Source organism: Silurus meridionalis, chromosome 4 (genome assembly GCF_014805685.1).
Source record: "Silurus meridionalis isolate SWU-2019-XX chromosome 4, ASM1480568v1, whole genome shotgun sequence".
Lineage (NCBI taxonomy): Eukaryota > Metazoa > Chordata > Actinopteri > Siluriformes > Siluridae > Silurus > Silurus meridionalis.
This window is the reverse complement of record NC_060887.1, coordinates 4,307,488-4,323,342: the sequence shown is the minus strand read 5'-3', so window position 1 is coordinate 4,323,342 and position 15,855 is coordinate 4,307,488. Positions and strand designations below refer to the sequence as shown.

The window sequence follows — 15,855 nt, the reverse complement described above, 5'->3', positions numbered from 1 at the left end:
AATACTAACTTCATGCAGTTTCTCACCATAAAGACTGGATTTTATAAAAACCTTTTGACAAAATAAATTGTTTAAATGTTATTAATTCTGTACTCGTTATTTCTACATTATTTATTACATTAATTTTAATCAACTTTATTTAACTTCTGTTTCATTTATTTATAATCACAAAAATTCAGCTTAAAAATTAAACATGAACCCCCTGTATGTAAAACAGTTAACAGCTTAAATTCAAAACAGTTTAATATTATCTAAAAAAAAATATCTTGCTTTGTAAAAGATCAACATCACATATAACTAGACAACAAAACACCATTAATAATACAGTGGAACCTCGGGTTACGGATTTAATTCGTTCCGGTACTTTATTCGTAACCTGAAAAGTTCGTATCCCGATACAAATTTCCCCATAATAATGAACAGAAACTTGGTAATTCGTTCTGGACAACCAAAATATTACTTAAATAAAAATAAAGCCAATATTCACTAATATTATTTACTTTTAACATGTTATATTAAAATCATACCACATAAAAACATACAAAAGAGGAAAAGATCTTTACCGGGTACTTTCCCTTTGAGAAGACTCGCTGCAGGAGACGACGTTCATAGAAGGGGGAGGAGGGAGAGTTATTGTTTGGAAGGAGAATCTTATTATATTATATTATTTATATATTATTATATATTATATTATAGAATATTAAAGACAGTGTTATTAACACGATTAACACTCTGGACTTCAATACCCAGAGATAGTAGCCTTAAAGAAACAGCTCTCATTGTCCCTCTAATGCGAGCTGTTTCTTTAAGGCTACTATCTCTGGGTATTGAAGTCCAGAGTGAAATGCATTATGGGTATTGTACTTCGGAAAAGAAATGTGCGGACTGGATGTTTTTCCTGTGTGCGATTCATATGAAGAAACCTGTTTGTGTTCTGCAGTGCGGCCTGTTAATCCAAGTTTATCCACCTGGGAGTTATATTATACTGTAACCCTGCTAATCTATCTTCATAAAAACAAGTAAAGTGGTTATGCATCGGCTAATGTTGTCCATCTCATCATTCCACAAGCATCAACTAACGAGTTGTTACGCTGCTGCTGGGAAAAGTTCAAGCGGATAAGTAACACGATGCTCTCGCTAGGGACACAGGACGCTAACTGATGTGACGAGCTGCGTGGATAGAGCAAAAACAACCAACTTGCCTGCGATTTTTTGGTGCGCGACGTTCGTATCCCGATATATTGTTCGTAACCAGGGGCAAAAATTTTGATGAACTGCGATTCGTAACCTGAATTATACGTATGCCGGGGCGTTCGTAACCCGAGGTTCCACTGTATATTTGTACAGAATTAAGTAAAAAGAATGTCCTGACAGGGCCACTAGAGGGCAGTGTGAGACTGACATCTGACAACCAACTGCAGCTATTATTATTATTATTATTATTATTATTATTATTATTATTATTATAGGTTTTTTATGGGGGTATGAATGTTCCTTGCTTTTATTAGCAAGATCAGTTCAGTTCTGTTTTATAAATAAGATAAGGGGCGCTTATTTTTTTAACAATTAACATCAAACCAATTATTAGGAATTTATTAATTTCATCTCTTTGGGCTTCATATATGTGTAAATCTGCATATAATAAAAATAAAAATTAATCATTATAAAACTATAAATATGTTTAAATGTAGACCTTTATGTACTAAAGCACCTCAGTGCAATAAAGTATTACATTCTAAAGTCATGAGATGCAATAAAATCCACCTACAGAACCTACAGAAACCCAAAGTTCCTGACAGTGTTCAGGGCTCAGACACACTCTCACAGTGTAGATTAAAAACGTATCTTTTTAGCAAAGCCTACACATAACACACATCATATCATAACCTTGTGCTCCAGAACATCTGATCACATGCACATTATCAACTTGTGCTGTTAATATCATGAACAGCAGCTACGCTAATTCTCTCCACTGCTTCTCTTTCTCTCCCATCCCGAGACACCCTGAGGTTTGGCCAGCTCCAGTCACCTCCCACCTCATGAAGATTATGGACCTTTGACGAAGTAGATGCCGAACTCACAAACATCCCGAACCATCTAGAGACGTACCAGTGCCAATTGGATCCCACTACATGTGTGGAGTTTTGACATTGGACCTCCTGGAGTGTTTAAAGGCTCTGGCATGGAGAAGCTGATGCTGGATCTGTGATGATCACAAATGTTGAGCTCAGTAGCTCCTAGTTTTATAACCATAATGACTGTATAAGGCTGTAGAAAGAACATGGGAGATGATGGGAGAAATGTCACGACGGACAATTTCTTTATTTTACTGTCACTGTCGCACAGACTGCTGCAGACGGAACAAGGAAATATTGGTACAGAGGCAGGATGCTGAAGCTGCTGCAGCTGCCAGGTGAAAGAGAGCTGCAACAGCAATCGCAGCAGGTTTACCTGTGCAACATGTCAGAAATTCACCTGTGCCAAAAGGAGGGACGATGGACACTGGGTCTGCAAACGCTATAAAGTTTGAAACACTTTAAAATAAAACAGACTTGTGTATCGATATATTGTGAATGTGTGTCTTTTGTATAAATATGGCAGGCATTTCTGAAGGTTTCCATGTCACACACAAAGGTTCAAAATCAACTGTGAATAATGCACAGTAAAGCTCAAAGTGTCTTCTTTTTAAAGAAATTTAAATTGTGTATGTAGGACATTTTTATCAGGAACTGTTAACATTTAAATTTAGGTAGGACATTTTCAGCTGTGAGTCCAAACAGACCAAGATGGCGGCGCGTCTCTACAGAATACAGAATTTTCTTTAGAGAAATTTCTCCACTAACTGCAAGTTGATTCACTCAGAACAGGCTTGCACACCTCTCATATAGCCGATAAACATTACTAGACATCGGTCACAACTACAGAGAGGGACTTTCAACTTCCTCGGGAAATCGCTCGAACAACGTCTACCGCTGATCCACCTCGGCCAGCAGCGAGACCCCAGCGCCGGCGCCGAGACCGTAAACGGAGGGGAAGCGAGGCACCATTATGTCTAGGCGAAGGCTAAATCCACATCAACAATCTCTCCCAAGCATATTCCTTGCTAATGTACGGTCTCTGGTGAACAAAATGGATGAACTGCTGCTCCGGATAACATCACACAAGCGGATTAAGGAATGTAATGTCATGATTTTTACGGATTTTCAGGGGTCGCAGTGTTTTCCGGGCGGACAGGACGGCAGGGGTGGAGGTCTGTGCATTTATGTTAACAAATCAAAAAAGCTTTTGCGAATTTCTGGCCAGAACTTGTCAGGGAGCTGCTGCAGGTTTTACTGAAATGATTAGTGGAACCATTTTGCTCATAGTGAACTATGTGCAAAGAACTTGTGAACTGGAACATTTGATTGGGTTGACGTGGAAGGCAGTGTATTCCCCACCCAGTGGAAACCCTTCACAAAAGTCCACCTGATGTGACTGCAATCAATCAAATCAAACTTCTAAGTCCACAAATCTTTATTCCTCTATTCCTGACTGAGAAATGCAATGAAGTACTGCTGCCTCTTTTACATCCCTGAATGCATTGTTGCTGATCATGTTGTAGAAATGGAGTAAGAAGTGACATCATATTACTAAATAGATTTGGGCAATGACTGCTGACAAAAACACAAATAATTAACTGATTTTATTTAAAATTAACAAATGAACATTTTATTAATATATTAAATGAAAAAAATGATTTGATCATCTTTCAGAAGAAACAATGTTTTTTCCCAGCAAACTCTTAAATACGAGCATTAAGGGTTTTATGGTGACATCTCCTAAAATAAATTCAAAAGAAAATACATTTTAAAGATATTTAAATATAGTAATAAAACATTTTTCCTCAGTATGTGGACAGCAGAGTCACTGCACTACAACATACTTACATTTCTGTTGATTAGTTGTCAGTTATATCCAAAATTCTGTCAATGAAATCCTTTATGGTCTATATAAGAAAACACATACATTTTATAAGAAACTATACTGATAGCAAACATAAATAAATAAAATTTACTACTACTGAAACTGAAAGTTTTAATTTGTGTGTGTGAAGTTATACATACAGTGCATATACAGTGGAACCCACTTATCTGGACCTCGGTGAACTCGCCAACCCTATTAAGTCGACGTTTTTGAAGTGGAACTGCCAAATTCTCGCTTTGTCTTAGCATTTTTTGATCGGTTATGTAGATTTTTTTTTTTTATGTCGCCGAACCCTAATATCTCGAGCACAAGGGGGTGGGGGGGCACTTAACGTCGGTTATGTCAGGAATCCCCCCTGCCACGCCCCCTTTGGTGGCGGCATTCCCCGAAGCACCCTGCTTCTTCTCCCGTGTATGCCCCGCCCGCACGGAGTTTGTCGCAGTCATGCTGATCACACACACCTGACTCTCATTCACTTACTCATCCCATCTCCTATTTAAGCCCCTCACCTCCACACACTTGTGGTCCGTTATTGTTTGTGCATGATCGTATGTGTTGGTTCATGGCGGTCTGTGTAATCGCGTATTCGTATCCCGCTACATACCCTTCTTCTCGAACTGCGCATTCTCTCAACGGCCCCCCGGAATTCCCCCGATCCTGCTGTTTTCCATGTTCACGCTGTCTGCACCACGTTTATCCGTTGCTGCACAGCGCTCGCTTTCCATTGCGTGGATCCGTGGATTCTCTACACGAACTGTCTCTGCTTTCACAGAACTGTGGACCGTGCTCACGGAGCGCACCACTGGATATTACTGCTTCGCTACAAGTATTGGTGGATTATCTCCTGAGTATTCTCTATAAACTTTGCGTTTACTTGCTTCCGCCTACTTCCGCATTACAGGTTATCTTGATCCACATGACCAATCAATCAAATCGCTGCAACGCTGTTGTGTAAAACCCTTCAAAAACACGTGCATGCACATTCTCATTTATTAATGCGCATCATTTACATAAAGAAATTTCAAGCACGTTAATGTATTGCTGCCATATCGCCAGGTCATTGGTTATCTCGATGCTTTTGGTGTCCACTAGGCGGCGACATAACTGGGTTCCACTGTATATATATATTTTATTTAGTTATTTTTTTTTATTATATGATATGTAGACAATTAACAGTTTCATTCTGTTGTTCTCAACCTTTTTTTTCTTAATACATTGTCCCTCGATCATTAGAATAGTGCTTACAGTTAGTTTTTATTTTTTATTTTTGGTGAAGCTACAAATAAATGTATTACCTCTGGTTCTACCTCCAGCAGCTCCATTGCAAAATGGATACAATTGTATTCCAGTATGTTGTATACAGGTCTTCTTCTCTTCGCAAGACACACTTTTTCGAAAAAGTTACCCGGAATCCCATTCTCCTTCCTGTAGACCACAAACTGGTCGTCTTCACAAAACACCTCCAGATCTAATTTTCCCACTTCTCCATGACCAACAAGGGACTGGGTGGGACATTTGTGGGGTTTTGCTGGAAAAAAGATATGATATTTAATGTTATATAGTATTATAAATATTTGTTTGTTTTTCCATGTTTATTGTGATGCTACAGGAATGAAGAGGGCTAAGATAGACAGAAGCAGTTAAGTGTTAAATGGACACATAAACATGGAATTCAGTACAAAGGCAATAATCTCTACATTGTGATTTTATGATTAGACTTTAGGTGTTTGTTATTTTAAAAAGAAGCCTGAGATGCTGTAATGTATACACCCATATATTAAGTTAAATAAAAATAAATTGTTGTGTCATTTATATTGAACTTTACATGAAGACTTAGAGATTTACGTGTAAAATGGATGATGTCCTTGACCACGTCACAGCAGCAAACACCAGCATGGTAATATCCGAGGCTTGATCCCCCACTGCTGCTCGCTCTTTTGACCAGGATCAGGTCTCCAAGCTTCAGATCTAACGGCAATTCTTGATCATGACGTTTGATTATTTTGAAACCTTTTGGTGCACAGCCGAGGGCGATCAAAAACTTGTCCTACAAAAGAATTGACCCACCACAAGGAATATTTTCAGCTAAAAGTGTAAAAGTGTGACTAAAGACAAACATTCATAATCTGTCTAATCATGTCTACTTATTTTTTTAAATGTACTTTATTTTAATACATATTTCCTTAAACAAATCCTGCTTTAGATACATAAACAACTACAGCAATAAAATGTTAATAAAAGCTATAATGTAGCATTCTGTACTATCTTCTTAACATCAATAAAACAAAGTACATTTTTATACTGAATTTGAATTGAGTCTGAATTACTGGTTACTGCCAGTCTATTTGTGTGAGTTTGTGGTTTCAGGGGCTGCTGTAACTATAAAGACAGGGTTTGGTGAGTTTCCACACACAATCATTTACATGGCTGTAGTTTTTGCAGATTATAAACATTGTTGCAATTTTTGACCCTTATAAATAATATAATAATACAATTTAATTTAATTCATTTTAGTTTTTAAACTGATTTGTCTAAATTAAATCATGTATTTTTAATATATAAATATATGTGTAATAGAGTATTTAAGTAAGCTCCAGGGCAACATCGAGCGGGCTCGCATGAAGATCAAGCCGAGCAAGTCCAGAAGCATTTCCATCATCAAGGGAAAGCTGTCAGACCACCGGTTCCACATCGGCAAGGAACCCATCCCAACTGTCTTAGAGAAGCCAGTGAGGAGTCTAGGTCGGTGGTATAATGCCTCCCTTAAAGACAAAGAGCAAGTAGAGCAGCTTAGGAAGGAGGTAGCCAGTGGCCTGGAGAACATCGACAGAACCCTGCTTCCTTGCAAGCTAAAGCTCTGGTGCATGCAGTATGGACTACTTCCACGTCTCCTATGGCCACTAACCCTCTACGAAGTCCCACTCTCAAAGGTGGAAAAGCTGGAGAGACTGGTCAGCTCATACGTAAGGAAGTGGCTTGGCCTTCCCAGGTGCCTCAGCAGTATTGGACTTTATGGCAAAGGGATACTACACCTGCCCATTTCCAGTCTGGTAGAGGAGTACAAGTGTGCCAAAGTCAGACTGGAGATGATACTACTGGATTCGAGTGATCCATTTGTAGCCCAAGCGGCCCCCATCTTGGCCACCGGAAGGAAGTGGACCCCGATGGCTAGCTAGCGTGTCCACTGTCTTCCAGCCTCTGAACAGCGTTACAAATTATGAGTATGCATTATAAGTCTGCATCTCTGGAGAGTACGTTGTATTTTATTTACCTTTTTAATGTTTTTGTCATGTTATTAGACAAATATTGTTTCTAAACTGCTCCAGATGATGTAGGTGGCGCAGATGCAGTTGGAGTGTAAAGGTTTGGAGCTTGCTTTAGTATAAATTGTTATTCACCCTCCATATGTGAAATGTATCTCTCTCTGTAATGCAATGCGTTGTTATATTGTGTTTTTGTATAGTATTGATGGTCTCTATAATTGCGACATGATAGTGGTGGTATTAAAAGGTGTATTAAATCAGGTAAGTCCACAATAAAAGCCCCAGGTACCAAATGCACGGCCGTCACTGGAGTAGTGTTAACACAACAAAGAACACAGACACTCACCATTGCTGTCTTCCAACACGTTTACTGTAGAATCTATGAGGAAATATTAATTATGTTGTAAATTACATTAGAAGTATGTTTTAAATACCAACCTACAGTAACATCTCATTACAAACAATATGAACACAATGATGAATTTAAAGTACACTTAAGTAAAAACAGTATAATTTACCTTAAAATGTAGGTTTCTGCAAAAAACTGAAAAAATGTAGGTTTCTGCGAAACCTGAAAAGGAAAACAGGAAGTAAATGCACTGAAGTTTTCATGTAGGAGCAACACATCAAAATGTAACTGCTGGCAAAACCCACATCCTCTCCTTATGCTGCTACTACCAAGAACAACAGAGGTAGTAAAATGACCATTAACTATTTTTTTTGTTACTAAGGGTCACAGACATGAAATTGGCGAATACAAGTCCGATCCAGTAAATAATTCACAAAGAATCTCTCCCAAGGACAAGTGAGCATTTAACTGGGTTGACAATGAAGGACTGGGTTTGAACTAGGCAGGCGCTTTCCTTCTCTCTAAGGCCAATCTCTTCATTCTGCCATGACTGAGAAATGCTACAAACCAGTAGCCACATAACTCACAGCTTATCGAAATCAGATTCAGATTAAATTCACACTTGTATTCTTAAGAAACCAGGATGTAAATATTTACCTTAAAAAGCTGTAGTATTATTACAATATTATCATTACATGCTGTTTTAAAAATTCTTCTTCAGAAAAAAGTAATTTATGCTTAGTGTTTTATTGCATAATTTTACTTTTGTGACATTCTTAATGTCTTTATATTGATTGAAATTCACAGTCTTTTTTGTAATAAACATGTGTTGAGGAAACCGATTCCACAAACAAGTCTCCAAAGTTTAAACTAGAGGACTACACCCATGTTAAGAATTATAGTATTTAGCAGGTTAGTGTTACCAAATATAGCACTGTTAGGATATTAATAATATATTAATATTAATGCAGTAATATTATCAGGGGTCACCAACATGGCACCAGGTAGTCCACAAGGACCACATGAGTCACCCGCAGGCCTTTTCTAAAAAGAGCTGTTTCCTACCTTGTTAAATCATTGTTGATAATTATTGTGAGAAATTATTAAGATGATCAGTGTCTTTACATAGATGAATAAAATTGATTATTAATAACATATAACTAAAGGTTAATTGAGCAAATTTATTATTTCAGAAGTGTGTATTAAACTGGTTGACCTTCACATTAATTGGTCCCCAAGAAGTAGCTCTGAGTTTAAAAAGCTTAGTGACCCCTGTTCTAAATCCTTTAACATTAGTAAACTTTCAATGTAACTGTATAAATGTTTTGTTAGGTTACTAAGAAAGAGTTTCTTAACTTTTAACTGATTACTAAACTTAAATGTATGTTGCAAAAATGATTTCCAAACCTTTTTTTTTTTTCTTACATAAATCAAACTTACAATGACTTTACAATGCACCCGCATAGAAAAATGCATTTACACAGTAAACTAATCTTATTTAGGAAAAAAAAACTATTCTGTCTGTCTGCTCCATCTCTTCAGACCAGTCAGTATCAGGTGTGACCACCATTTGCCTCACGCATTTTATCCTGTACAGTAAAAACCTCTCCAAAGTGACAGACACCATCGAATGTGAGCATTTGCCCACTCAAGTCGAACTGCAGTCAGGTTGAGACCCCGATGAGGATGACGAGCATGTAGATGAGCTTCCCCTCCTGACAGTTAGAGCAGAAATTCTTTGGTTATGCAAACGGATAGTTGCAGCATCTGTCCGGGTGTCTGGTCTCAGACAATGTTGGAGGTGAAGATGCAGGATGTGGAGGTCCTGGGCTGGTGTGGTTACACGTGCTCTGCGGTTGTGAGGCCGGTTGGATGTACTGCCAAATTCTCTGAGACGGCTTATGGTAGAGAAATTAACATTTAATTCACAGGCAACAGCTTTGGACATTCCTGCAGTCAGCATGCCAATTGCACGCTCCCTCAAAACTTGCGACATCTGTGGCATTGAGCTGTGTGATAAAACTGCACATTTTAGAGTGGCTCTCTCTCTCTCTCTCTCTCTCTCTCTCTTTGTCCAGGGGCCAAACTCAATATTTATTGAAAAATTGACTACAATTGTGCATGTTTTCCGTCTCTCCAGATGTGTAATGTTGAACCTTTTCATATGGAAACAAACTTTAGTTTTGTATAAACATTAAATCTGGAACAACCAACGTTTAATATTATAAACATGTGAGAAATTAAATTTGAAATAAAACACACATCAGTGGTATTTATTTTTATCTCTCTCTCTCTCTCTCTCTCTCTCTCTCTCTCTTTGTAGCCTTTGAAGTTCATTTTAATGTAAATCTTTTTACAGGGCAACAACAAAACCAAAAATAATAATAATTTCCTTCAATTAAAAAAGGCAATCTTTCATCTATTAACAGTCCATGCCTTGGAGTAGAAAAAGTGCATAAAGACAACATTTATTCAAGCTCAGCTTTTACACTCTGATTGACTCTGATTAGTTGAAGACAGATTCCTGCATCTCTTCTTAGATGCTAGTGCATCATGTCTGGGTTTAGGCTCTGATCTGAGGAAATCCTCAGGATTGAGTGAAGATGTTCATCAGTGAGACTCCTGAGTGGTGTTTTGTTCATCTTCATTAAAGAGAACAGTTACACACACAGATATGTGCTGCTGAACATAGAGAGATTTGAGCAGCTTGTGTACGGAGTTGCTGTGCAGCGCACACAGAGTCGTACTTTGACTTGAGCGTGTCTCTACACTGGAGTTCAATCAGCTCCATTTGGAGGTTGGTTGGTGCGCTTTCCAAGTCAATCACAAACGGATTACTGAACAGTTCAAATCTGCATTTCTGGGCTTTAAAGTCTGCAAATCGCCGGGTAAATTCAGCGCTGAGTACGCAGAGTTTTTCAGTGGTCTCGTCTGAAGCGCCAACGCACTAACAAAGCATTCTGGGATTTGTAGTATTAGCGGAGCATTCTGGGATTTGTAGTATTAGCGGAGCATTCTGGGATTTGTAGTATTAGCGTTGTATGCGCTATATTCTGGCGGGACAGCTCTAATACACATTTGATATGATCTCACGGGCCAAATATAATTGCACTGAGCCTGAGTTTGACACCCCTGATCTATGTCATGATATAGTGCATATCAGATCCTTTTGAGGACACATGAAATAAGCACGTTAGTTGAACACATATAATTGAATTCTTGACTGAGATTACAGGAGAAAAGTGCATGTGACTGAGAGAGAAATTTAATGTGAATACATATTTTTTCCAGAAGCTACAGTTACTTATGGTACACCGAACACACCAAGTTGGATCCAGCAACTATAAAAATGCTGACTAAAAAACAAGAGGCACGGTAATGCTACCAGGCGCGGGAATGATACTTGCATCCATGTCCAAGCAATTATGAGAAAGATACTGATCAAATCCCATTTGGCTTCCCATAAACACACAATTTAGCCTTAAATAAAAAAAAAATTGTGACTGGAAATATGACAATTTCATATATAATATGACTAAATATTAGGCCGAATATTATTCTGTCTCTTTCTCACACACTACACTGTCACCCAACCTGAAATGCCTCACATCCACAATTGGTTGTGTGCATCTGTGACAAAGTGACCTGTTGCTGTTGGTAATCGCAGCACAAACACTCACATACAAACACCACAACTTTAAAAAACTTTCATCCTCTGTAACCCCCTACTGAGGGGATGTGGGTGCACATACACATTACAGTCTTTCACACATGCAAACATCCTCCACTTTCATCCTCTGACTATATTTCCTGCTGTGCCTAACAAGTAAACATATAGCTAGGTTTTGGTTTCTTTTTGTCTGGTCTTAGGTTTTAAAAACTTACCTGTGTTCGGGTGTTTGCAGGTGTAGTGCTCAATGTCGACCCCCTTGGCTGAAGTCCACTACACCCCTTCGCGTGCACGCGGACAGTACCGTCGAGTTTCCTGTAGATGGCACTAAAACACGGAAAGTTCGGTCAAATGCTCCCTGATCCTCACACCAAACGTTCAATTTGACAAAAATGTATACAGTTATCTGGAGATGGCGGTATAAACTCAGTAATCATTTGCTTTTAAACCCTCTTGCCTTGATTCCATCCCCTTGAAAGAGTCACTAAATGTTCTGCACTAAAGTGCTTATAGTGCAGGTAGTGTGCGAGCGATCTACTGCAGTGTGAGCACTTCAAGTTCATTACTGAACTCTGCCCCTCGCTGATACACTACCACATTTCCCCCACACCTCACACTTCGTTATATCGCTAATGGACTGTCTACACAAAAACTCATGCTCACTTGCTCACTTTTCACCTCACACTTTGTTATTGCACTAATAGACTGTTTACACAAAACTATGCTCATTTGCACACTGCTCTCTCTTTATTGCTGCTCACCATTAACTTATTACCATTGTATATATACCCGTTTTCTGTTTATAATAATATCAATATATTATGTTCACCATTCACATCCTTCTGTAAATCTTACAGTATATAGTAATAGTATAGTAATAGGCATCTGTAAATCATGTTCACAGTACATATATACTCACCTGTATATTATTGTTCATCTGTAAATCATGTTCATAGTACATATATACTCATCTGTACATTACTGTTCATCTGTAAATCATGTTCACAGTACATATATACTCACCTGTATATTATTGTTCATCTGTAAATCATGTTCATAGTACATATTTATCCATCTGTATATAATATTCATAATACATATATGTAAACTGTTTATAGTCCTATATTACCATTCTATTTAACTATGTAAATCATGTAAAAACTGTATATCCTGCACTTGCTGTTATTGCACTCTGGTTAGACCCAGACTGCATTTCATTGCCTTGTACTTGTACATGTGTAATGACAATAAAGTTGAATCTAATGTAATCTAATCTAAAATGGGTACACTTCTGATACACTTCCTCTGATACACTTCCCTTACGATAAAAAATATATTTTAAAATATATTTAGAAGATTATTTCAAAATATACAACAAATCGCGAACAAATCTATTTGCTTAATACATATATATATATATATATATATATATATATATATATATATATATATATATATATATATATATATATATACATTCTTCAATACGTCCTACCTCTGATTGATGTCCCACCTCTGCTCCCTACTCTTACCACATATAACAATCATCCGCAAACATCATAGTCCACGGAGACTCCTGTGTGACCTCCTCGGTCAACTTGTCCATCACCAATGCAAATAAGAAAGGGCTCAGAGATGATCCTTCAAGCAGTCCCACCTCCACCTTAAACCAGTCTGTGGCTCCTACTGCACACTTCACTGCTGTCACACTTTCCTCATATATGTCCTGCACCAGCCTCACATACTTCTCTGACACACCTGACTTCCTCATACAATACCACAACTCCTCTCTCCACCCTGTTGTACGCTTTCTCTAAATCCACACACGATGCAACTCTTTCTGACCTTCTCTATACTTCTCCATCAATATTCTCAAAGCAAATAATGCGTCTGTAAAGCTCTTCCTCTGCATGAAACCATACTGCTGCTCACAGATGGTCACCTCTTCTCTCAGCCTGGCTTCCACTACTCTTTCCCATAACTTCATGGTGTGACTGATCAACATAATTCCCCTGTAGTTACTGCAGGTCTGCACATCTCCCTTATTCCTAAAAAAACGGTACCAGCACACTCCTTCTCCATTCCTCAGGCATCCTCTTAACTTCTAAAATCTTATTAATCTAGTTAAAAAGTCCACTGCCATCTCTCCTAAACATCTCTATGCTTCCACTGTAACCTCAGTCACCAGATATTTACATTGTAAATCATGACTGTACTGCAATGCACAGTCATAGTACATATATATTCATATTACATATATATTATTTGTATATTATGTTCTTAGTACATATATATTCATCTGTATACTACATTTATAGTACATATACATCTTTAAATTACTGTTTATAGTCTATTTATGTTTATAGTCTACAGCACTTGCTGTTATTGCACTCTGGTTAGACCCAGACTGCATTTCGTTGCCTTGTACTTGTACATGTGTAATGACAATAAAGTTGAATCTAATCTAATCTAATCTAATCTAATCTAATCATCAAGAACCATGAGACGGCTTTCAGACAAGTAATGCAGTGGATAATGGACTTGTGCAGACTCAACAACTCTGGTGTTCACACCTGTGGAGAACCTCACCTGATCTCTCAAATCCTCCAGTATTGTGAATAACCAAACACACACTTTATACACACTTTTATCCTCACAACCAGACTATTTCTTCCTTAAAATTTTCCCAAAGCTGAAGAGTTGCAATCTGGAAACATATTACCTGAATCGTCATTAAGGCTTATTTATGCTGTGCAGGTGCTTGTGTGGATTTATAGGGTAGTGGTCATCACATCTGGTTTACACACAGAAGGTCCTGGGTTCAACTCCCAATGCAGCTAGCAAATCGGAATGAGGTTTATGTATATGTCACAAATTGTTACTCGATCCTGGAAATAAATTAACAAATTTGCACGTTACTGCATTGTGCTTGTAACAGCAATGGAGAAAAAGCATTCCAAAATTAGAAGAAAAAGGCCAAGGGCACGACTCCACTGGGCCTCGAAATCAGAACCTTCTGCGTTTAAAGCAGATGTGATGACTGCCACACTATGGGACCTGTTGCTGACAAGGCTGATGTGCATAAATATAATTTTTTTTTTTACAATTTTTCTTAAAAAAATAAAAATAATAGTAAATATAAAGTAATAATAATCCTGCTAGCAGGAAATTAGTATCAGAGGCTCAAGAGCATGGCTCCACTGGGGGCCGAATACAAGACCTTCTGCATGCAAAGCAGACATGATGACCACTACACTTAGGAACCGGTTACTTGGAAGGTTGATGTCCAATGTGCATAAATAGGAACATTTTTCAAAATCTCAGTGGAACAATGTGAGTTAAAGTTAGAAAACTCACTCAAATGTCCCCATGTTTTGCCCAATAATAGTTTTAGCCATTTAAATGAGTTTCTTTTTCTAACTTTGCTCTGTGTTTCACTACAGGAATCGCTTTGGGCGTGACCAACTATGAAAGCTCCTATGACACCACATCTGTCTTAACAGGTCGACCCGTCTGTCCCCCTCTTACAATGTCATTCACACTTTCTTCCCATGAACGACCACATCAAGCTCTCTCAGCATATCCAGTTTTTAATGAGTACAGGGAGGTCGCATAACACCCATGTCCTTCTTCATATGGAGGAACCATCTCGGGCAGGGACCTTCACCTGATGGTCATCGTGCGCATGGGCCCTGTAACCGCAATGGACAAAAAGCATTTAGAATCAGAGACTCAAGGTCATGGCTCCACTGGGGCTCGAACCCAGGACCTTCTGCGTGTAAAGCAGACGTGATGACCACTACACTATGGAACCTGCTGCTGAGAAGGTTGATGTCCAATGTGCATAAATAGAAACATATCTCTCAAAATCTACCTGGAAAAATATAAATTAAACTTAGAAAACTCATTGACTAAGTTGTCACAATCATCTCCACTGTTTTGAGCGTGTTAAGCTCCAGGTTTTTATGACTGCACCATGTCTCTCAGGTCTTTCTTCACTGAAGCAGGGTCGTTGGCTGAAAACTGATTTTCCAGCTTTTTAGAGTAGCTCCTCTTTGCCACTCTATGAGGATCAATGATGAGGATTAATCTTCCTCATATTAATAATTTAATCATGTACTACAGAATTTGAAAATTCTGGATTCCCTGAATTACTGTAAAGAAGAGCAGAAAACTGCAAAGAATGAAAAAGAGATTTTAATGAGAGAACAAAGACAACTGGTGGAACCAGAAAGTCGCTCAGCTTGAGGCCGTTCTTAAATATGAGAGAAATTATTGGGAGAAGAAGAGAAAGAAGGAAAAGTGAGTCATGAAGACGAGTAATAACTTACAGCTCAAGACCACCAGGGCGCTCCAGGATTCCCTGAATCACTCTAAGGAAAAAAAGTGTGCAGATCATCAGAGCGATCATTTGAGGAGCGACAGAGAGCGACTGGAGCAACGTGTTGCTCAGCTGGAGGCCACTTTGAATTTTGAACAAAATAAATTTGAAAAGGAAAAAGAGATGATCAAACTAGACATGGAGGAGATGACCACCATACACTTTCAAACCATCAGAGAGCTGCAGGATTCCCTGAATCATTGTGAGGAAGAGAAAAAAAAATTAATAA

At 38.3% G+C, this 15,855-nt stretch overlaps 2 protein-coding genes, 1 long non-coding RNA gene and 1 other non-coding gene across 4 annotated transcripts in view; 1 reads left to right on the top strand and 3 right to left on the bottom strand.

Annotated features, from left to right (window-relative positions):
* The window catches only part of LOC124384578 (zinc finger protein 850-like), a 1,373,244-nt gene that overhangs the window by 77,695 nt on the left and 1,279,694 nt on the right, over positions 1 to 15,855 (top strand). The gene's annotated exons all lie outside the window — the stretch shown is intronic.
* The window catches only part of LOC124384657 (leucine-rich repeat flightless-interacting protein 1-like), a 794,289-nt gene that overhangs the window by 186,903 nt on the left and 591,531 nt on the right, over positions 1 to 15,855 (bottom strand). The gene's annotated exons all lie outside the window — the stretch shown is intronic.
* LOC124384686 overlaps positions 1 to 15,855 on the bottom strand; it is a 201,839-nt gene that overhangs the window by 53,225 nt on the left and 132,759 nt on the right. The window lies entirely within an intron of this gene.
* Positions 14,987 to 15,059, bottom strand: trnav-uac. Its single transcript has one exon. It is a non-coding gene; the product is annotated as a tRNA-Val (tRNA).